Genomic DNA, 25309 nt, shown 5'->3' on the forward strand with positions numbered 1-25309 from the left:
ACAGAGTGAATTGTGTATATACTAGTTAATGATATTTTCTAGCGGTGTTTGTTTTCTTCTTATAGTTCTTACATCTTCAGACAATGTCGATGTTTGGTTCAAATGGCTCTGAGTACTGTGGGACTTAACATCTGTGTTCATCAGTCCCCTACAACTTAGAACTACTTAAACTTAACTAACCTAAGGACATCACACAAATCCATGCCCAAGGTAGGATTCGAACTTGCGAACGTAGCAGTCACGCGGTTCCAGACTGAAGCGCCTGGAACCGCACGGCCACACCGGCCGGCCTCGATGTTTATCTATTCTTCCTGTAAATACATCTTCATTTAGTACTCAAAAAGATACTTTCTTTCCAGTACTATTTTTTCCTTATTCAAGAGTAAATGTCTTTGTCAACTGATTCATTCTAACATTGTACTAAAACACACAACAGAAAAGATGCATTATGTTAAATAAACTTAGTTCTCCCAAATCTGTGTAACATTTATTGTCAGACAAACCAGGTGGACACAACGAGTATTTGATCACCAACAAACCAGTATCAAACTATTTATGTACTACGTTGGATTCATATTGAGCCGTTGAATATGGTACATCCCAAAATCGGCCAATAGTGTGAAAATTAATGACTGCGACCATAACACTAATAAGATGTGAAATTGAACTGTATTTCAACGTCAAAGTTCAGATACGAAGGTAAGTCGATAACTCATATATGAAATTATTTCTGTTTCGGAAATATTTTAAGTTGCATCACTGACCGAAGACGTCATGTAAAATGATACGAGGTACTTTAAGTTCCCGCACTGACTCAGGCAATAGACGCGAGTAGATCACCCAATAAATTTCGAAAAAGGCATGCCAGGCTGGAATGTCAGTATTCATAACTTAAAATAAAAGTATTTCTTTATTTGGCAGTTCACTTTCTAATCGCATTTATCTATACAATTTCCCATTATATGACGTTCTGGAGGGACTCCGTGCATTCAAGAAAATGCTCTTAGTTCAGGAGGGAGCAGCTACGCACACTGTAAATGCCGCAGTAAAACTAGGCCATTTCTCGTTGAATCGCACTAAAATTATGCCATTTCTCTTCAAATGCGAGCTAGATATCACACGAAAATTTCGACATTTCTTTGCGTGCTAGTACGCAAATAAAATGCAGGATTACAGGTTTTGTAGTGCTCTCTCTGCAATAATTATAAACTAGCGTTGAGTGCTAAAATCTGGTCAGCCATGCTACGATGAACTCAAAGTAGCGACGCAGTTTTCTCTTTCTGAGAGAGTGCTACGTTGCTCACAGACTTCGTGCACGCTGTTGTTAAGTGAGTCGATATTCTAGCTACTCTATTTTAGCACATATTGTCCCCAATAAGATCAGTGGTTAATAATATGGCCTCATTCAAAAGAAACTGCAGAATTTATCCATTGAACAGAAATACCATCTGCTCTTGAAAAACCCTTCCGTAACCGTTGAATTGGTGCAGTCCTCTCGGACATTGCAAACTAGCTGTAAAAATCAAGAAACCACACAGTATGGTGTTGAATGCCTATTGATTACAGATATGTGAAGCAACTTACGTTGTAGGCAAATGAAAAGAAAGAGTGTGGTAGAATTCACATGATGACTTTACTAGAGAAATGTTTGTTTGGGACTGATGTGACACGAGTTAAATTCTGATCCAGCAAGTAAAGCGAAAACGAATTTCTCGCCAACGCTCGGAACATTTCGAAAACATTCCAACTATGTTTGTGCACTAATATGTACCGTAAATAAAGCATAGCTTCATCACTTGAAACCAACAATCAATGCAGTCATTGTAAACCGGTTGTTCTGCATCCAAAAAAGATAAAAACGAGAATAAATAAATTAGTTTTATTATGTATCTCTAAAATGAAAAATAATAGCTGACAATTATCACACAAGTTTTGTAACTACTCGCAGTAGGATGAAAAAATAATTTGAGGGAATAACCGGGCTAAACAACGATTAAATGTTAATCATATTAAAATCTGATCATATGGAAACTGACGCATTTCATAAGCATAAGATTCCGTCTTCAGGCTCTACCCATCACAAGGAACGGAACAGACGCAGATGGACTCCAGATGTGCGCATGTCGAGTACGCGTTTGTGCCTATTTACACTGCACGAGAGCCTCTAAGTCGCACAGACTGTGTAAATTCGTCACTCCAACTTTCCTGCTGCATGTTGCACAGAACCAAAGGCACATCTATATCCGTGCGTGTCAAAGCACACGATGTTCCACGACTGGTGCCGATAGAAGCCGATGCGTTCACTCACAAGAGCTACTGTAGCGAAGATGTCTGCAGCTGTGTACTTCACAACTCCCGCTGAGCGCTAACAGACTGATATTGAGGGGAAAGAACAAAGAATATGGCAACTCGGTGCAAAGAACACATGGTCGTTTTAACTTAATAAAATGAATCGAAACAGTGGCTTCTTCACATCGACATTGAAGATTGTCACCATAATAACAAACGTGATGAAGCGTTAAACTAAATTCTCTGATCAATGATCACAGTGGAGGGAAATGAAAAGAAAATAATAACTCAGCGGCCAAAGTGCTGCTGGAAAAGCCATGTAATTTATATCCGAAAGAGAAGTGGTTATGGCAGCGGGGGTTTATAGGTACAGTTTTTTGACAAACTTCGATTCAACGATGGCATGGAATCTTAAAGTTGCCGGTAACTTCTCGGAATTACGCTACGGGCCATTAAAATTGCTACACCAAGAAGAAATGGAGATAATAAACGGGTATTCATTGGACAAATATATTATACTAGAACTGACATGTGATTACATTTTCACGCAATTTGGGAGCATAGATCCTGAGAAATCTGTACCCAGAACAACCACCTCAGGCCGTAATAACGGCCTTGATACGTCTGGGCATTGAGTCAAACAGATCTTGGATGGCGTGTACAGGTACAGCTGCCCATTCAGCCGGCTGAAGTGGCCGTGCGGTTCTAGGCGCTGCAGTCTGGAACCGCTAGGCCGCTACTGTCGCAGGTTCGAATCCTGCCTCGGGCATGGATGTGTGTGATGCACTTAGGTTAGTTAGGTTTAACTAGTTCTAAGTTCTAAAGGACTAATGATCTCAGAAGTTGAGCCCCATAGTGCTCAAAGCCATTTGAACCATTTTTTGCCTATTCAGCGTCAACACAATACCACAGTTCATCAACAGTAGTGACTGGCTTATTGTGACGAGCCAGTTGCTCGCCCACCATTGACCAGACGTTTTCAGTTGGTGAGAGATCTGGAGAATGTGCTGGCAGGACAGCAGTCGAACAATTTCTGTATCCAGAAAGGCCCCCACAGGACCTGCAACATGCGGTCGTACATTATCCTACTGAAATGTAGGGTTTCCCAGGGATCGAATGAAGGGTAGAGCCACGGGCCGTAACACATCGGAAATGTAATGTCCACTGTTCAAAGTGCCGTCATTGCGAACAAGAGGTGACCGAGACGTGTAACCAATGGCACCCCATACCATCACGCCGGGTGAAACGCCAGTATGGCAATGAAGAATACACGCTTCAAATGTGCGTTCACCCCGATGTCGCCAAACACGAATGCGACCATCATGATGCTGTAAACAGAACCTGGATTCATCCGAAAAAATGACGTTGTGCCATTCGTGCACCCAGGTTCGTCGTTGAGTACACCTTCGCAGGCGCTCCTGTCTACGATGCAGCGTCAAGGGTAACCGCAACCATGGTCTCCGAGCTGATAGTCCATGCTGCTGCGCCGGCCAGAGTGGCCGTGTTGTTCTCGGCGCTACAGTGTGGAACCGCGCGACCGCTACGGACGCAGGTTCGAATCCTGCCTCGGGCATAGATGTGTGTGATGTCCTTAGGTTAGTTAGGTTTAAGTAGTTCTAAGTTCCAGGGGACTGATGACCTAAGAATTTAAGTCCCATAGTGCTCAGAGCCATTTGAACCATGCTGCTGCAAACGTCATCGAACTGTTCGTGCAGATGGTTGTTGTCTTGCAAACGTCCCCATCTGTTGTCTCAGGGATAGAGACGTGGCTGCACGATCCGTTACAGCAATGTGGATAAGATGCCTGTCATCTCGACTGCTAGTGACACGAGGCCGTTGGGATCCAGCACGGCGTTCCGTATTACCCTCCTGAACCTACCGATTCCATATACTGCTAACAGGCATTGAATCTCGACCAACGCGAGCAGCAATGCCGCGATACGATAAACCGCAATCGCGATAGGCTACAATCCGAACTTTATCAAAGTCGGAAACGTGATGGTACGCATTTCTCTTCCTTACACGAGGCATCACAACTACGTTTGACCAGGCAACGCCGGTCAACTGCTGTTTGTGTATGAGAAATCGGTTGCTAACTTTCCTCATGTCAGCACGTTGTAGGTGTCGCCACCGGCGCCAACCTTGTGTGATGCTCTGAAAAGCTAATCATTTGCATATCACGGCATCTTCTTCCTGTCGGTTAAATTTCTCGTCTGTAGCACGTCATCTTCGTGGTGTAGCAATTTTAATGGCCAGTAGTGTAGTAATTGTTTTTCCATCCCAGTAGCCCGCTTCTGTTGTGTAAGGTGCAGTAGAAACAGAAATTATGCTAGCTCATCCTCAATTTCGAAACGATTATTCGTCCTCTAAAAGATTTTTTTTTTCGAAGAAATATCGAGTTCCACTTTACCCATTTTTTCGCCCTTAGTAACAGCTTCGTTCTTTTGCGGTGTCCACTGCCCAGTGCGTAAAATGTAGCGGCTGCTGAGACAGCAATAGCTTCTGATTTACTATTAGCAATTAGCACTCGACACCATAAAATCCGTGCACTGATGTGCGCTTTGTGGCGTCTCTCTCTCTGTCTCTCTCTCTCTCTCTCTCTCTTTCTCTCTCTCGCTAACTACATGAGATTTCTCATGTTCACATTATTACTCTTTGAGGAACTTGTAAATCGACAAACAGTCGCTGTATATCGAAGAGCAGGAAAACAAACTTCTGGAAGCCATGGCAGATGTTACTGACCTAGGAGGCACTGTTCAACACACCGCATGCTCACAACGTATCCGGTGCCTGATGAGATGACTCCCGATATTAACAAAAGAACACGACTTAGTCAAAAAGAGTTTTACCATTTTTGTGAAATAGTTTGTGCTCCTATTCCTTGATGACCGATATCTTTGATGGATTGAATCTGGAGACGAAATCTTGTACATTCGAGTCACTTTCAATGTGATAGATTCTAATGCGATTAGCATTATTAAACATGGTTAAGCCCAAGCATTCTTTTACTGCCTCAAGTTTGCTCCATCGACCTATCTATAAGGTGCATTCAAAAAGGAACGAACCAGAGACTTTAAAATGAAACCTGCTAAAGGGACCGTAATGTCATTGCGTACGAAAGAAAGTGTGGATCCTATAAAAGCACTGAGAACCGAAACTCGTCACTAGAGGGACATGGCTTCATAACCACGTGACCACAGAGCGATCACAACACGTGTCAAAACTCAGTAACACCAAAACCAGAGAAATGGAGGCCTTAAACAAAGAGAAAACGGAAAAAGTGGGTTTCCTTACAGCGGAAGGGATACGGGGGACGAGAATTCATCGAAGAATGACACAGATGATCGGAGAGCCAGCGTCGTTGCTAGGTATTTTGCCGCCCTAGGCGAGAACTGAAAAATGACGCCCCCTCTATTTTACTTCCACTGACCTCCTCGATATCCTCTTCCCCAACCCCCTCCTCCACTAACAACATGCGACTGCACGACAACGCTAATCCACTATTACCCATTTAATCATTAAATTAAAGTGCCCAGACATCGTCATTTTCTGGGGACTGTCCTCAGTTTACATACTCTGTCCTCAATTGCTTTAAAACTGACTGAGGGAAACAAATGTTTTCATTTTCTTATTTCTTGTCCCTAGTTTTTGAAATTTCCCAAAAGCATTGAAGTAGGAAGACTGTGCCGTTAGAACTCAACTGAATACACCAAATTTGGCATCAGTTACGTATTGTTTTTGACTGCAATGATATGCAGTACGCACAAATACAGGGACAATAGCTTGCAAGGACAAAGCATATAATTTCTCCAATTATGTACCGTCGATAAACAAGTCATGAGACACCCTCTTCTTGATTGTTATTTGCGTGTACGCGAAATTTTAAGAAAATGAAAGGCGATTTGTTTGAGGAAAGGCAATGTAGTGATTTTCTCGTGCTGCGAGAGTCAGACACTAAGAGAGAGCGTTACAGACAAACACCAACTCCTTTCTTTGTGTGAGTACAATGAACTGCACTTACCTTTTACTCCTTTTAGATATGTTGAAGGAGAAGTACAAGACCTCGGTTGTGAATTCGTGATCGTTTATTCACAGGTAGTAATAGTAGAACCAAGAACATCAGCAGAACCACTCAGTGCAACTGACGCTTCACAAATGATCTGCCAAGGCAGAAACAAAAGGAAGGGCTGACGGACGTATGGTATCAACTCGCAGACATCGCAAGTCAGTGCACAGGCCCTGCTCCGGCGCTCGACGGACATGAATTAAGGTCGTGTTTTGTTTCCATTTCGCGCTCAGTAGCGGCTGCTTTAGTTTTGAGATAGATAAAGGCGATGTGTTTACTTTCGTCAAAGTAGATAAAGACTTATGAAGAGTTAGTTTTGAGGTAGGTAAAGGCTATGTGTTTACTTTCGTCAAAGTAGATAAAGACTTATTAAGCCTTCTATATGAGGCTGAGTGAGTAACAGGTTAAAATTATATTTTTGTTTGACGTTTTAGAATTCGTGTCTATTTTAATTTAAGCTGCTGATATACAGGGTGGTCCATTGATAGTGACCGGGCCAAATATCTCACGAAATAAGCATCAAACGAAAAAATTACAAAGCACGAAACTCGTATAGCTTGAAGGGGGAAACCAGATGGCGCTATGGTTGGCCCGCTAGATGGCGCTGCCATAGGTCAAACAGATATCAATTGCATTTTTTTAATTAGGAACTCTCATTTTTATTACATATTTGTGTAGTACGTAAAGAAATATGAATGTTTTAGTTGGACCACTTTTTTCGCTTTGTGATAGATGGCGCTGTAATAGTCACAAACGTATAAGTACTTGGTATCACGTAAAATTCCGCCAGTGCGGACGGTATTTGCTTCGTGATACTTCACCCGTGTTAAAATGGACCGTCTTCCAATTGCAGAAAAGATCGATATCGTGTTGATGTATGGCTACTGTGACCAAAATGCCCAACGGGAGTGTGCTATGTGTGCTACTCGGTATCCTGGACGATATCATCCAAGTGTCCGGACCGTTCGCCGAATAGCTACGTTATTTAAGGAAACAGGAAGTGTTCAGCCACATGTGAAACGTCAACCACGACCTGCAACACATGATGATGCCCAAGTAGGTGTTTTAGCTGCTGTTGCGCCTAATCCGCACATCAGTAGCAGACAAATTGCGCGAGAATCGGGAATCTTTTGAGATTCCCGATTCTCGCGCAATTTGTCTGTGTTGAGAATGCTACATCAACATCGAATGCACCCGTACCATATTTCTATGCATCAGGAATTGCATGGCGACGACTTTGAACGTCGTTTGTAGTTCTGCCACGGCACAAGAGAAATTACGGGACGATGACAGATTTTTTGCACGCGTTCTATTTAGCGAAGAAGCGCCATTCACCAACAGCGGTAACGTAAACCGGCATAATATGAGCTATTGGGCAACGGAAAATCCACGATGGCTGCGACAAGTGGAACATCAGCGACCTTGGCGGGTTAATGTATTGTGATCGATGGCAATATAAATGGTGCAATGTATGCTGATTTCCTAGATACTGTTCTACCGATGTTACTACAAGATGTTTCACTGCATGACAGAATGGCGATGTACTTCCAACATGATGGATGTCCGGTACATAGCTCACGTGTGGTTGAAGCGGTATTGAATAGCATATTTCATGACAGGTGGATTTGTCGTCGAAGCACCATGCCATGGTCCCCGGATTTCTTTCTGTGGGGGAAGTTGAGGGTATTTGCTATCGTGATCCACCGACGACGCCTGACTACATGCGTCAGCGCATTGTCAATGTATCTGCAAATATTACGGAAGGCGAACTAGTCGCTGTTGAGAGAAATGTCGTTACACGTACTGCCACATGCATTGAGGTTGACGGACATCATTTTGAGCATTAATTGCATAAATGTGGTATTTACAGGTAATCACGCAGTAACAGCATGCGTTATCAGGAATGATACGTTTACAAAGGTACATGTATCACATTGGAAGAACCGAAATAAAATATTCAAACGTACCTACGTTCTGTATTTTCATTTAAAAACCTACCTGTTACCAACTGTTCGTCTAAAATTGTGAGCCATATGTTTGTGACTATTACAGCGCCATCTATCACAAAGCGAAAAAACTGGTCCAACTAAAACATTCATATTTGTGTACGTACTACACGAATATGTAATAAAAATGGGGGGGGGGCTCTTGTTTAAAAAAACGCAATTGATATCAGTTTGAGCTATGGCAGCGCCATCTAGCGGGCCAGCCATAGCGCCATGTGGTTTCCCCCTTCAAGGTAGACGAGTTTCGTGCTTTGTAGTTTTTCGTTTGACGCTTATTTCGTGAGATATTGGCCCGGTCACGATCAATGGACCACCCCGTATACGACGTGCGCGAGCAGGCAGTGAGCTCTCCAAGTGCCGTAAACATTCGCTTCTCACGCGTAGTCTGGCTCATGTATCAGTCAAAGATGCTGCGTTAGCTAGGTTCAGTAACACAAATGTGTGTCGGGCTGAGCACACTCTGTGATCACTGGTCTTAGGTTCAGTTAAGGGCCCCACACACAAGCGACGGATCGCAACGATCCGTTAAATGGTCGACCGATCGCTTCGTATACCACACGTGTATGGGCAAATCGAAGCGATCGGTCACTGCTCACTGATCGCAAGGAAATCCCAGGAATCCGAAGCATCGCATAGATTCATATCTGCAGGGTGGCTACCTCGCTGGTTTGCAGTGATGTGTGCCAATATGTTTGCGGTGGTCATCAGTCCCCTAGAACTTAGAACTACTTAAACCTAACTAAGGACATCACACACATCCATGCCCGAGGCAGGATTCGAACCTGCGACCGTAGCGGTCGCGCAGTTCCAGACTGTAGCGGCTAGAACTGCTCGGCCGCTCAGGCCGGCTCGTTGAGTAGGAATGTGACGTAAGACATTATAGTTATTCAGAGACCACGAATTAATGAGAGAAGCAAGGTGGAAGCCAGAGATGTCTTCAGTGCTAAGAAGGAATACAAAATACATCCTTCCATTCTGCATTGATTATCATTTTGGGACTTGCACTATAGACATAGAATTGATGGGAATTTTCAGTAACAGTCCCGATGCAATGGGCTCCATCTGATGATTCTTAGTTTTTTATGAAATAATTGCACACGTTTTAAAGTTTTTAAATTCTAAACAGAATAACATATATATTGTAATATTAAGATGACATTTTAATTTAAACATTCTAAGCGTATCTATTACACAGCTTAGTCATGTCCCTTGACACCTCATGTAATCTAACTTTACCTTACACAGTTTATAACAAGAGTTATGGTAATCAGTAGTGCGGCTCTTGACAACATTATAGCCATATGTATAACACAAACAAATTGAATAAACACTTGCAGTTTAATTACAAGACAAATGAATAGAAAAGCAATTAAGGACCAATGAAAGAAAAACTAATTGCATTGGCACACTGGAAAGATATATACAACCCATTTAGCGTCAGCGAAAAATATAATGTGTCACAGAGTAACCTACAATCTCCAAGAAAAGCGTTTCAAAATAAATTTATCAAATTATAAGTCTCATTCGTTTTAAATCTACTTTTTACAAGTATTCGTGGGGATATGGAAATCAATTGCAACTACTCATGGATCATTTTCCACAGCAGAACTTCTCGACACAGTGGAACTCATAATACCGTTTATAGTTGCTTCAAAATTCGCACGTTTGTAGGTTGACGAGGCGAACAACCGACAGCAGGCGGTATCATACGCGACGGGTCGCTACCGCCGCTATCGGAATACTTGAAGCGAAACGCTGCTTAAGTCAGAATTAATTTCGTCACTTGGTCAGTATCTGTCTCCTGTAAGATTAATTATTGAATAAGGTTTCATCAAAGGCGTGTGGATCTCAGCCACTAGTCAGTTTTAAAATTAACTTCCTCATTTATTTCACAGATACTTTGCCTTGCTGTGTTTTGCGTGTTTTCGTACAAGTACTGGTTCGTAAACCAGCGTAGCTAGATGTTGGTTGGAGTTTCTTGCCTTTGTGTGACTTCACATGATGCTGTTGTGCTCGCGTGTTTGGTAACTATCCGGGAATCTGTTATATGGAAATGTATAGTGTACTTGTAACCACCTGCAGAGGAATTCTTGTAAATTCGAGATTTTGTTCCCCACTTTGTGACAAACAAGCTCAAAATCCATTGTCTGAACAAGTAGTGGTTAGTAAGCCCAGAATCCGTACGGCTTTTACGAGGTAAGACTTCTCTCTCATATGGATCGCAAGTTATGTTTATTTGAGTCAGCGTCCAGACAATTTTATTTTGTTAACTGTGAAAAACCGAGGCCTCCAACACTAATACGTATAAAGTGTGACAGGGCCTGAAGGGTCGTCTTATAGTTTCACATTTAAATTATGTATCGTAAAATTTTTATTGTTAATTCGATTTTTTATACAAAACCTAAATAAAAATGGGCTTCATGAGTTTCGGTTCCTTTGTTCCTGAATGCTTTGTCCTGAACAATGTGATGAACACGTGTACCTTTAGTTTAAAGTATACCGAGTATAAATTTTGCTACGTGGTAATAATGCACACGGATTTTCCTCTTGCTTTATTAACCTGTACTGTAGATTTATTACGCACTTATTCGTCACGTGATGTCTATGTCTACAGCTTCGATTCCTTTTGTAATGTAACAATCCTTCCGTCTGAACATTAAGCTATATCTCCACGAAGTTAGTACAAGATGGCTAACACTAAAGGATGCGAAAGTTTGGGCCACCACGTTGTCTGCAGCAAGCTAGTCCACTGCACGATTGCTGGTTACAAAGCAGTGTACAGCACTTCTTCTTTTCGGCTTTCTGTTCGGGCATAAAGCGCGCTGCAAGCAAGATCACAGGTAAGTGCCAATTGTCCATTATGTCCCCAAGTTAACTAGAATGTTGAAGACTTGGTTAGATACAGAGCAATAGAGCATATAATTTTGTGGTATATGCAACAAAAATCGTTATCTATGTATGGATTATGTTTTTAAATAACAGTCAATGAATTCTGCTGGTTTTAAATTTCTGTTGTAGCCAGATACCTGTTCGTAATCAGCCCTTTGCATTTGTATACTCATAATTAGCCAAATGTTCTTAAATAATCATGTTTAATCAGTTGTACTGCAGTTTGCTAACCTTTCAACATTTGTTTTTCTACGCCTGCTCAATTGTGGTTATCGCAAATTGATGTTGAACCCCGTTTCTCTAGCACATGGAGGTCCAATACGTGAACAGCATCTACTAGTTTCGCACCGAACCATATATGTACACGGCTCTGCCAGTTTTACTGATTTGTAGTAGTCAGCTATCACAAAAATGTTTTCAGTTTCGTTATATTAAGTGCCATTGCTATGTGAAGCAAAAGTAATTGTGAAGTTTCATCTGCATCGTAACACCACGCAAGTGTATTCCACATTTTCGTACTAAGTGGAAAGTTCGCCATCGGAGAAGAATAACAGCTTCAAAAGTTTAAAATTTCGTAAAATTAGCATATCGTCTTAAAACTGTGTAGTTTTCAGGCCATAACGTTATTATTTGCATCGTTTGGTTCCTTGTTGGCATATTAGTCGAATATACGTGGGAAAACTGAGGCTTCACAGCAACAAAAATCTGAATGTTAAATATATGTACTTAAGAACTGCTAATGAGCGAATTTAAAAATTTAACGCAAAATTACTTTTAAATGGCTTTATTCGTGCGCCATCAAGTATAATAAAGAGCTGTGGTGCCACCTCAACATAAAAGACAATGTATGCTCCGTTAAAACTGTGCGTATTCTGCTCTATGCATCGAAATGCTGACTTGTCAAAGAATGGCTTGAAAGTGACTGACACATTTCAAACTAAAATCTGTAAAACAATCCTCCAAACACATTGTGTAACAATAGATGCAGTCTGTTCACAGCGCAGACAGTCTTAAGGAAACGGCAGAACTTCGATAACACAATATGACAATGAAAACATAGTTGAAGAGAGGCTGTGTAAGTGCGGTACAGTAACTTAATTAAAAGTATTACACTGAGTACACTTTCATTACATTTCTTACATCCAAAGGAAAATGCTTCCTACATGATTCTAATTTATTTACGTTTGCTAACAAGAATTTGAAAGTCCGGAAAATCGGAAAGTAGGAGTAAAAAAAACATTCAGCTTGCAAAAACCTTTACCATTGATCTAATGAAACCAATGATTATTTGGACAACATTCGCAGCATTAATGTCAATGTTACTAAGCGATCGCGCTACAGAAAATCAAGAAAGTAACAGTAAATACACAGCAGCACTAGTTGCATTATAGTCTTTATCTACATCCGGTTTAGATCCACAGTGGTTATCAAGATAACAAAACTAATAACGCCATATCGATGTGAAGACAGATTTCCTATCTCGAATATGAGTTTACGTCGCAGGCATTGTGAGCAACTCGGCACCTGATAATGAACTTAGTGGGAGGGAAGTACATAGTAGTGTAATAATGGCTTGTTTACTATTTCAACTGATGTTTGAAGCGTTACCTCTCTTTCATGCTACGTGTATATAAGTTATCGGTCGCTATTAGAAATTAATACTCGAAGATACTACAGAAATTACATGAAATTTTGCTACAGAACTATGAAAAGTAATATGTTAAAGAAGATCTTTTGCAAATATTAACTAATATGTAAGCTGAATACTGTAGGCAAAATTCTAAGCTTAATTTCTGGTGCTGTTCACTTACTGCAATAAGTGTATGACCATGAAAACAACTCAAAAATGAACGTAACATGAGAGATTCGTTTACTCCACTGCAAGACATTTCATTTAAGAAAGCTGACAGCCTGGTAATAAAGTTTTATGTGAGATTTGAAAAATTGCTCGATATCTGCAAAATTTCTTTAGGTACCTATTGGGTCTTAGATTTTTAGTGTGAGAATGACTGATTAAATATCTCCAAGACTTCAGAGTGTTGTGCATTTCTTACGTTCAGCATTTTTATAACATCTTTCTCAAACGGACTAAAAAGTATAAAATATTTTCTTCTAACCCGATACAGATTCGTAATCCCCAAAGAGATAGTTCTGAAAATTTCTTCTTGTGAATCTTTAGTACTTATGATAACATTTCTAAAAAGAAAAACATGGGGCACAGTTAGGAGTCAATTAATGCATGAATACTTCACCTTAGTAACTAACAATTTTATTGCACTGCAAATAATACCTACTGCTGTGTGATTTTTGTTAATTATAGCTTCTCTTTATGCTCCTTACTATTATCTATTGCTTGTGCTTCGCATTTTTCGTTTTAAATTTTACATGTGTTGTCATAGCTTCTAAAAATTCATAGCACAGATTTTCAGGACTATCAGCATGAGGCAAGGACTCCGTCTGGGGATAGGAGAAATTATTTTGTATTAACAACTTTTTATTTAAATAATTACCTTTTGTTTTTACTCTCGTGAGTCTGAAATTTGTCCATCAATTTCAAACTCTTTGATGACATCATAACAGACACATTTGGTAAATTTCAGATTCATTTTAGTTTCTCCTCATCCGAGGAGCTTCCTACAACGTATGTACTATATCGCGAAATGACCGAGAAATTAGAGAGATTCGAAGTCACACAGAGACCTACCAGCAATCGTGCTTAATTGCGAAACATTCGCAACTGGAACGTTGAAAAGTGGGAAGTAGCAGTGGTACAGAAACTACCCTTCGCCACACAACAGACATGAAAGTACATTAATATTTCACTGTCATCCTCTTCTAAGCTATATGGAAAGTTTTAAGTTTCTAGCTCATCGGGAAGTTAGTTTAAAATCAATGTGTACTGTTCACCAGATACAAAAAACAAAGTACCCTCTGGAACACACAGGACAACTAAGCCAGTTATTATTGTAGTATCATCCACTTCTGAGCTATATTGAAAGTTTCAGGTCCGTAGCTCATCGGGAAGTTAATTTGAAATCAACTGTGGGGAACCAACAGAAGGCGGGTGGTTATTTCCTTATAAGAGCCAAAATATCATCTGCTTCGACCTACAGAAGTCCGGGACTCAGTTGCCATCTTCTAGGTTATCTGCATCAGCACGTCCTGATGTACTGTCTATTGTGCTAGCCCGTAACTCCCAGAGAAAAAGAACCGCCACAGAACAAAAAGTTACAGGTATGCTGATCTATTGACGAATATGTCCACAGATGACGATCAATCTGTCAGTTATAACTGCCACAGAAAAATAACTTCTACTCATGATTAGCCACAATTTCTACAAGCTTTTAAGGAGTGAAAGCTTGTTAGTCAAATGGCGTTTAGTAATGTTTATTATAAAGCTGTGTGACAAATGATAATTTATTATACAGACATCAAAAAAAGTTTTGCATCACCCCTGTTCCCAGAACTCCTGAAGATAGACGTTGACTGCGGATATTGTATCACAGACACAGTCCATTTGACTGTTCAGAGATGTGATTAAGCCCTCTCAAGGATGTAAACAACCATGCATGGGCAGCACCTATTAGACGGAGGGGGTCCGACAGCCGATCAGTTCCAGTCGTTCCTCCAGGAAGGAGATACACTGCTCGTGTTGTCTGTTGTTTAACGATGCCCTAGACGGTCAATACCACGGTTCGATCGCGTCCGCATAGTTACTTTGTGCCAGAAAGGGCTCTTAACATGGGAAGTGTCCAGGCGTTTCAGAGTGAACCAAAGCGATGTTGTTCGGACATGGAGGAGATACAGAGAGACAGGAATCGTCGATGACATGCCTCGCTCAGGCCGCCCATGGGCTACTACTACTGCTGTGGATGACCGCTACCTACGGATTATGGCTCGGGGGAACCCTGACAGCAACGCCACCATGTTGAATAATGCTTTTCGTGCAGCCACAGGATGTCGTCTTACAAATCAAACTGTGCACAATACTGCTTGATGCGCAACTTCACTCCCGACGTCGATGGTGAGATTCATCTTTGCAACCACGACACCATGCAGCGCGGTACAGATGGGCCCAACAACTTGCCGAAAGGACCGCTCAGGATTGGCATCATGTCCTCACCGATGAGTGTCGCATGTGCCTTCAACCAGATAATTGGAGGAAACCCGGTCAGGCTGAACGCCTTAAACACATTGTCCAGCGAGTGCAGCAAAGTGGAGGTTACCTCCTGTTTCGGGGTAGCATTATGTGGGGCTGACATACGCCACTAGTGGTCATGGAAGGCGCCGTATCTGCTGTACGATACCTGAATCCCATCGTCCGACCGATAGTGCAACCATATCCGCAGTATATTGGCGAGGCATTCGTCTTCATCGACGACAATTCGCGCTCCCATCGTGTACATCTTGTGAGTGACTTCCTCCAGGATAACGACATCGCTAGACTAGAGTGGCCAGCATGTTCTTCAGACATTAACGCTATCGAACATGCCTGGGATAGATTGAAAAGGGCTGTTTATGGACGACATGACCCACCAACCACTCTGGATTTTCTTTGCTTCGTGATGACTGGGTGTTGTGTGATGTCCTTAGGTTAGTTAGGTTTAAGTAGTTCTAAGTTCTAGGGGACTGATGACCATAGATGTTAAGTCCCATAGTGCTCAGAGCCATCTGAACCACCAACCACTCTGAGGCATCTATGCCGAATCGCCGTTGAGGAGTGGGACAATCTGGACCAACAGTGCCTTGATGAACTTGTGGATAGTATGCCACGACGAACACAGGCACGCATCGATATTAGAGGACGCGCTACTGGGTATTAGAGGTACCGGTGTGTACAGCAATGTGGACTACCACCTCTGAGGGTCTCGCTGTATGGTAGTACAACATGCAATGTGTGGTTTCATAAGCACTAAAAAGGGAAGAAATGGTGTTTATTTTTATCTCTATTCCAGTTTTCTGTACAGGTTCCGGAACTCACGGAACCGAGGTGATGCAAAACTTTTCTTGATGTGTGTGTATTAGGACTCACACGGGGAGGCCACGACGTTGGGATCACGGATTTACTTCAAACTTTGTACATCTCTAACAGCCCATTAACGCACACAATATGCAAGTTATAAGGTGCACTACGCTGGCAGTTCTGAGAAGATCGCAAGAGGACTTTTACACGTCTCTTATGTAAGTGAAATACCTGTGTGAGAACGGTGGCTGTAAGAAGTAATTGTAGTCAAGTCTTTAGCGTTCGCGCGTAGTAATAAGGTCGTGAACGAGGAGGTGATTGGAATCCCTCTGACAATTAAATTTTTAACTACATTTTTCTCATCACTGGCCACATTAATTGATTTATATGACATTTTTGGGTAATATAAGGGGCAAAAACCATGTGCATTTTCATGAAATTGTAGTGAATTTCATACGTTATTTGACTATTTACCATTTTCAATTCAAGTTTCAAGTACGAGGGACAGGCTTGGAAAGCACAGGGAAAACCTCGATAAACAGATATGTGAGTGACGTTATTCACAATTAGTAATATAGTAAGTCACAATGTGCCACTCGATGGATGGGCTCTGGACATCATGCATTGCAGGACCCTATTTGTCGTATAGACATGGAAAACATAAATTGAAAGGGCATCTACTTCATCGAATGAAAACAGTTTTCTCGCATTTACAGAAAATGTTTAGGGTTTCTAAGGGAAAACACACTTCGTTGACATTTTGGAAAATTTCCCTTTCTTTCGCTAGTTTGGATGCAAACCGTGCATAGCGCAACATTTTGACAAATATAGGTGTTGTACGATGGAATTTAATTAAAATTAGTATGTAGTCAAATAAGATGAAATGCGCTAAACCTTCATGCAAGTGAACGTGGTTTTTCATATTTATATTACCTCTCAAGCGCCATTCAAGTTAAATAATATGATCAGTAATGAAAACCTAGATTAATAATTAAGTCTGAGCGGAGTTCGTATTAGATAGCTCGAACGCTAGTCACTTGTCCACCAGGAACTCTAACATCCACCCCTTCTCACACAGACATAAACCACGTAACAGACGCGTCAAATTTCTCTTGTGATTTTCTCGGAATTGCCAGAGCACCCTACTACTCGCACATTATGTTGCTTTACTGGCCTACTAAAGGTGTGCGAAGTTTGAAGTAAATGTGTCACCGCTGCGTCGTCTACATCTACATCTACACGGATACTCTGCAAATCACATTTAACTGCCTGGCACAGAGTTCGTCGAGCCACTCTCACAATTCTCTGTTATTCTAATCTCGTATAGCGCACGGAAAGAACGAACACCTGTGTCTTTCCGTACGAGCTCTGATTTCTCTTATTTTGTCGTGGTGATCGTTTCGCCCTATGTAGGTCGGTGTCAACAAAATATTTTCGCATTCGGAGGAGAAAGTTGGTGATTGAGATTTCGTGAGAACATTCCGCCGCAACGAAAGACGTCTTTGTTTTAATGATGTTCACACCAAATCCTGTATCATTTCAGTGACGCTCTCTCCCCTGTTTCGTGATAATACAAAACGTGCTGCCCTTCTTAGAACTTTTTCGATGTACTCCGTCAGTCCTGTCTGGTAAGGATCCCACACCGCGCGGAAGTATTATAAAAGAGGACGGACAAACGTAGTGTAGGCTGTCTCCTTAATAGATATGTTACATTTTCTAAGTGTCTTGCCAATAAAATGCAATCTTTGGTTGGCCTTCCCCATAACATTTCCTATGTCTCCCATCCAATTTAAGTTGTTCGTAATTGTAATTTCTAGGTATTTAGTTGAATTTACTGCCTTTTGATTTGACTAATTCATCGTGTAACTGAAGTTTAACGGATTCTTTTTACCACTCATGTGGATGACCTCACACTTTTCGTGATTTAGGGTCAGTTGCCAATTTTCGCACCATACTGTTATCTTCTCTAATTCGTTTTGCAATCCTGATGACTTTATTAGTCGATAAACGACAGCGTCATCTGCAAACAACCTAAGACGGCTGCTCAGATTGTCTCCCAAATCGTTTATACAGATAAGGAACAGCAAAGGGCCCGTAACACTGCCTTGTGGAACGCCAGAAATCACTTCTGTTTTACTCGATGACTTTCCGTCAATTACTACGAATTGTGGCATCTCTGACAGGAAAACACGAATCCAGTCACATAACTGAGAAGATATTCCATAAGCACCAGTTTCACAACAAGCTGCTTGTGTGGTACAGTGTCAAAAACCTCCCGGAATCCTGCCTTCTATAATCAGTATTTATAGGCGCAAAAAAAAAAACTTTGAAAAATACAAGTATGATGAAGCAAACATTCAGCTACTAATAGCAGACATATAATACCTCTATAGTAAAGCTCAGGAGGAGGCAGCATAGTTTTTTTTCTTTTAAGTAACAGCCTCCTCTCTAAATTTAGATGACTGAGTGCTAATAGCATTATGCATTATGACAGTCTGTTGTTGCTACAATATACATATTACGCTTCTCTGACGTTTTACCTTGTGTGCATGCACAGCACGACTGGTTCCATAGCCCTGAAGTTTCTTGATAGTGTCTACGGAACACGATGAATGAACGAATGAATGAATGGAAACGAGAAGACGGAGGACACCTAAAGTGTTTGCATATTTACTTCTGTCAACGCCTTCAGCAAAAGACTGTTTCTTCTTGATTTGCGTTCACCAAGATATACGTCCGTACCGCTGCAGCCCCATTGATAAACTGCTTTTCCGAAATACCTCATATCGTTGCGTGTCGTATGTGGCTGTCTACTGCAGTTATACAAATATTATTTTCCGTTGTTTCTCATTGTATGAAAAGCCAGTTTACTGATTAAATTTCACGAATTCGCTTCCTGCTTTGGAACGGCAGATCTAAATATAATTTCTTACCCTCAAAAATCTTCTGCGTTACGTCTTTATGGCTGGTGAGATATTTCGCTCCATAGAAAGTAATGCTACTACTGTTTTCCTCAAGGCAACAAACCTAACTAATGAATTATTACACAATGACTATATTTTGCGTTTGAACCTTATTACGAAATTGTAAAGAAAAAAAATAGAGACAATTGAGCTGGTCGCTAGAGAAGTACGTTTACCTATTATGCAGGGATGGCGACCGTAGCGACGTCGCTACTCTTCCTCTTGGTGGTGACTACAGCGGCCGGTCTTCCCGCTTGAGTGTTGCTGCGGTGGCGGCAGCAGCACAACTTATCCCCTCCCGCTCCCTCTGCGGTCCTGACGGACGTAACCACTGCAAGGTCACAGAAGCGAACTTCCAGCCGGTCACGGACGAAATCGTGCTCCTCCACGCTGGTGGGGGGAACGTGGGCTCGGGACAGCACACGCCGCAGGCGTAGTAGACCTGTCTTGCAAAAGGCGGTCCAGAGCCACAGTCAGCATGACACACATATTTGCAAATGATGTAACACTGAGCTATCGCACAGTGTAACGTCTCACAACAACAGCGGCTTTAAAAGATGACGAGGCTTCTCCTGAGCAGGACTAGGACCCCCAACAGCTCTTTAGGACCCGCACGGTATCAAGCAACTGCTACCTCATTCTGTGCGCGGGTGGGCCACAGTTTTGTAAGGATTCAGAATTGCCACTACACTTTCTTGGCCACTAATGTTATTTAACATGTAAGTAACGCCTCATTAAGGGTCACAGTAGAATCCTGCACGGTTCACCAAGCTGGGAAAATCTCTGCCAATATAAGAGGCCGAAACTACGTCTCCATTGTGCCAGTCTTTCATGTTGACTCCTTAGAATCAGGAGCGGGCTGGAATCCTGCACGTGTGCGGTGCACTTGCACGTGTGCAGTTAACAGGCGTTCTGCGTGCACACCGGGGCAAGCTGGCCACCCGCTTCTCTCCCCTCCCCACCGTCTCTCCGCTCCTTCCTCTGTAATGCAATTTGTTTCCTAGCTTGCTTTATTGAATCAAGGAATGAGGTTAGTAGGAGTGCTTGAAAGAAATCATGATTTGGAAGAGTACCTATTACCTACGATACGTTTTATTTAATTATCACAGGTGGAGTTTACAATACGTTTAATGTCTGGAACAAAATTTCTTCATACAGACAAACGCAAACAGTTATGTAAATTTTCATCACTGATGTTTGCTCTTAACCGAGACTTATTAATTTTCATAACAGAAAAAAATCTCTCACAAACGTATGTCGAGCCAAACATTGACATTATATTCGCGGCTTCACGATGGAGACGAGAAAACTCTTGCTGTGGAAAGTCGTGATAAAAGTCTATTACACGTCTTGCCAAAAGGAAGTTGTCTCTCAGACGAGAATTACACTCTAGATCTATTAATTCCATTTGCAAAGTGGGATGATTATCATCTACAGAAACATCAAATGGTCTCGAGAACCATACAAAGCTTGGGATAAATATGATATATCCCAAAATCACTTCAGAAATTCCGTTCTTATTGCACTAAGTACGGAAACATATTCTTTGCAATTCTGTTCTCGCACAGTAGACAGAGTAGGGAAATGCACAGCGTTCCCTGACGAGAGCTGTCGTTCCCACAGATCAAGCTTGCTAGTGAAAGCTTGCACTTTTCAGCCTTTTCACAAATTAGCTGATTTTCTCCTTGCAAACTTGTGTTCAATGCATTCATGTATCCGGTAATGTCCAGTAAAAATGCGAGGTCGACAACCCGCTCTGGATCTTCTAACTTGCGGTCGTAACTTTCTTTGTCCTTTAAAAACTGATTTATTGGTATTCTCAGCTCAAAAATTCTTTTGAGTACATTACGGAGACTAAGCCAGCGGTGTGGTATGGTAGGTCACCCCACTCTACCCCAATTTCAGCTAAATATGTGAGAAACTTTCTATGTGTAAGCCCGTGGGATCTCAAATAATTAACTGCCCGAATAACCACTTGCATGGCGTCCCCCAGTTTTGCTGCTTTTGCACAGAGTACTTCCTGGTGCAAAATGCAGTGGATGCTGTACAATGATTCTTCTGTACGCTGCAGCTTCTTCCTTAGTAATCCAACAAATCCCATTTGTTCCCCTTTCATTGCAGGTGCTCCGTCTGTTGTCGCTGACACCTAACGTTCCCAGTTTAAACCAGCTGAATAGACAGCTTCTTCAACGGCTTCTAGGATGTCCGAACCAGTGGTCGTGCTTCTCAAAGATAACATTAAAAAAAATCCTCTGTTATGTGGAGAGCAGTGTCCACACCGCGGACATAAATCACTAATGCCGCGGTGTCTGAAATATTTGTGGACTCATCAAGTGCGATGGAAAACGCAATAAACGCCGGCACTGCACTCCTTAATTAATGGTAAACGTCACCCGCCACGGCACTTATACGACGACTTACAGTCCGCCGAGAAAGAATGGTAGCTCAAAACTGATTTGCATTCAGTGGGCAAAGTAAATCAGCAGCGTCATTGATGCACTCCTTTATAAACTCACCTTCAGGCAAATGGTTTTCCAGCTCTCGCTGGATTAAGCGCAATGTTATAACTCGCACGTACCGCCGGGCTATCATTGCTGTCGTCCTGAAAAATTTAAAACAGTGCTCCATAAAATTTTAAATCAGTTCGACGAGAGACATGACGGAAGAAAGTCGCAGATCTCTCGTGACAACAGCAACTTAAGTCAGATTCTTCTAGTATCGTCAGATCGCTCTTCTTAAGCTTAGTCAATTTCCCCATCCGCTCAGAATCCGACAATAAATTGTACTCGTCCTTGTGAAATTTATTATAATGGCGTTCAATACTGAACTTCCGCTGACCGGCGAGAATACTGCCACATATTAAACATTTCGAATTTTCACGTTTTTGCACAAAGACAAAATGATTCTCCCATTCCATTTAAAAGATAGCAAATCTCCGTTTCCTTGATTCTCTCTGCATTTTCCGGCTCTTGAAATACAACGTTCACTACGTAGTGGTCGCTTCGCATCAACGTCCGCAGCTTAGCCTGGTACTACACTGCCGCAACCTGCCGGCTGTAGCCACTGCCCCGGTCGACGACTGCACGCGAGCAGCACACGTGCAGCGCTGTGCGCTCATGAGTCGCGTGCAACGTTTGCCTACCCCTGCCGTTTTTTTTTCTTTAGTTTTGTTCATTACTGTTCGTTGTATTTGGTCGTAGCGGACGTCACATGACATCCGTTAAAGTTCGTTTGTTGGTCCATTGACTCAGTTTTTTTATTACAGAGACCAACCAACTCTCTGACCGAACACGCTGAGCTACCGTGCCGGCGCCTTAGATAGTGAGGTGGACGCACCACTCCCAAGTCGTTTGTTCAGTCATATTACGTAACTAGACGCTGAGAGGACAAAAGTCATGGGATAGCAATAGGCACACATACAGAAGGTGGTAATTCGCGTATACAAAATATAAAAGGGAGGTACAGTGTCAGAGTTTTCATTTGTACTTAGATGATTCATGTGAAAAGGTTTCCAACGTGATTATGACCCCACGACGGGAATTAACAGACTTTGAAAGCTGACTAGCAGTTGGAGCTCGACAAATGGGACATTTGGTTTCGGTAATCGTTAGGGAATTCAATATTCCGAGATCCACAGTGTCAAGAGTGTGCTGAGATTAACAAATTTCAGGCATCACTCCTCACCACGGGCTTAGCAGTGGCCGACAATCTTCCCTTAACGACCGAGAGCAGCGGCGTTTGCTTAGAGTTGTCAGTGCTAACAGACAAAAATGCACAGTGTACAATAACAGCATAAATCCATATGGAACGTATGACGAACGTATCCGTTAGGACCTTGCGGCGAAATTTGGCGTTAATGGGCTGTGGCAGCAAACGACTGACGCGAGTGCCCTCGCTATCGGCACGACATATGGTCGTGACCATATCGTTTGGAGATTAGACTACCGGAAAACCGTTGCCTGGTCAGTTGAGTCCAGATTTCAGTTGATAAGAACTGCTGAGAAGGTTCGAGTGCTGCACAAACTCCACGAATCCATGGACCCAAGCTGTCAACAAGGCACTGTGCAAACTGGTGGTAGCTTCATAATGTTATGAGCTGTGTTTACATGGAATGGACTGGATCCTTTGGTCCAACTGAACCGACTGTTCACTGGAAATGGTTATCTTCATCTACTTGGACACCATTTTCAGCCATACAGGGACTTCATGTTCACAAAAACTAAATCGTGCCACCAGGCCACAGTAGTCCACGTTTGACTTGGAGAACATTCTGGACAATTCGAGCGAATGATTTGGTCATCCAGATCGTCCGACATGAAGTGCATCAAACTTTTCTTTTTCTTAAGTCACCAGTCTTCTGATTCAGTTATTTGCCGGATGTACTCCAATCTCTGTCTTCCTCTAAAGCCTTTGCCCTCTACAACTCCCTCTAGTACCACAGAAGTCACTGCCTGATATCTTAACAGATGCCCTATCGTCTGTCGCTTCTCCTTGTCAGTGTTTTCCACATATTTCTTTTCTCTCCGATTATGGGCAGAAGCTCCTCATCCCTCACTTTATCAGTACACCTAATTTTCAACATTCGTCTGTAGCACCGCATCTCAAATGCTTCGATTCTCTTCTGTTCCTATTTTCCCACAGTCCAAGTTTCACTGCCATAGAATGCTGTGTCCCAAACGTACAATCACAGAAATTTCTTCCTCATATTACGGTCGGTGTTTGATACTAATAGACTGCTTTTGGCCAGGAATACCCTTTTTGCCAGTGCTACTCTGATTTTAATGTCCTCCTTGCTCCGTTCGTCATTGGTTATTTCCTGCCTAGGTAACGTCAGCTACATCGTGACCATCAATCCTAATGTTAAGTTTCTCACTGTTCTCATTTCTGTTACTTCCCATTACTTTCGTCTTTGTTAGGTTTACTCTTAGTCCATATTCTGGACTCACTAAACTGTTCCTTCCATTCAGCAGATCATATAATTCTTCTTTGCTCTCATTTAGGATAGCAATATTTTCAGCGAATCGTATCATTGATATTCTTCGCCCTTAAATTTTAATCCCACTACTGAACCTTTCTTATATTTCCATCATTGCTTCTTAGATGTGCAGATTGAACAGTAAGGCTGAAAGAGTACATCACTGTCTTACACCATTTTTAACCCGAGCACTTCGTCGTTGGTCGCCCACTCTCATTATTATACCCTCTTGGCTCTTGTACATACATTACCCGTCTCACCCTGTAACTTACTCCTATTTTTCTCAAAATTTCGAACATCTTGCATCATTTTACATTGTCGAATGCTTTTTCCAGGTCGACAAATCCTATGAACTTTTCTTGATTTATTTTCAATCTTGCTTCCATTATCAACCGCAACATTAGAATTGCCTCTCTCATGTCTTTACCTTTCCTAAAGCCAAACTGATAGTCCATCTAACACAACCTCACTTTCCTTTTGTGTATTATTCTTGTCAGAAACTTGAATGCAATAGCTGTTAAGCTGATTGTGCGATAATTCTCGCACTTGTCAGTTCTTGCAGCCTTCGAAATTATGTGGATGATATTTTTCCAAATATCTGATGGTATGTCGCCAGTTTCATACGTTCTACACACTAACGTGATTAGTCGTTTTGCTGCCGTTTTCACCAATGATTTTAGAAATTCTGATGGAATGTTATTATCCCTTCTGCCTTATTTGGTCTTAAGTGCTCCAAAGTTCTCTTAAATTCCGACTCTAATTATGGATCGCCAGTCTATTCTATAGCGACTCCTGTTTCTTCTTCTATCATACAAATCTTCCTCCTCATAGAGGCCTTCACTGTACTCTTTCTATCTGATCTCTCCTCTGCATTTAACAGAATTCCCGCTGCACTCTTAATGTTCCCTCCCTTGCTTTTAATTTCACCGAGCCGGCCGCGGTGGCCGAACGCTTCTACGCGCTTCAGTCTGGAACCGCGGGACTGCTACGGTCGCAGGTTCGAATCCTGCCTCAGGCACGGATGTGTGTGATGTCCTTAGGATTAAGTAGTTCTAAGTTCTAGGGGACTGATGACCTCAGATGTTAAGTCCCACAGTGCTCAGAGCCATTTGAACCATTTGAATTTCACCGAAGTTTGTTTTGACTTTCCAATATTCT

The 25309-nt window shown here is 42.0% G+C and overlaps 1 protein-coding gene across 1 annotated transcript in view; it reads right to left on the reverse strand.

Moving 5' to 3' along the window:
- The window catches only part of LOC124605758 (UDP-glycosyltransferase UGT5-like), a 72594-nt gene extending 53124 nt beyond the window's left edge, over positions 1-19470 (reverse strand). The window contains exon 1 of the mRNA XM_047137644.1: positions 19353-19470. The gene's annotated coding sequence lies outside the window, so the exon portion shown is untranslated. The remainder of the gene's footprint in view (positions 1-19352) is intronic.
- Positions 19471-25309: the final 5839 nt, after the last annotated feature.

Source organism: Schistocerca americana, chromosome 3 (assembly GCF_021461395.2).
Source record: "Schistocerca americana isolate TAMUIC-IGC-003095 chromosome 3, iqSchAmer2.1, whole genome shotgun sequence".
NCBI classification, from domain to species: Eukaryota; Metazoa; Arthropoda; class Insecta; order Orthoptera; family Acrididae; genus Schistocerca; species Schistocerca americana.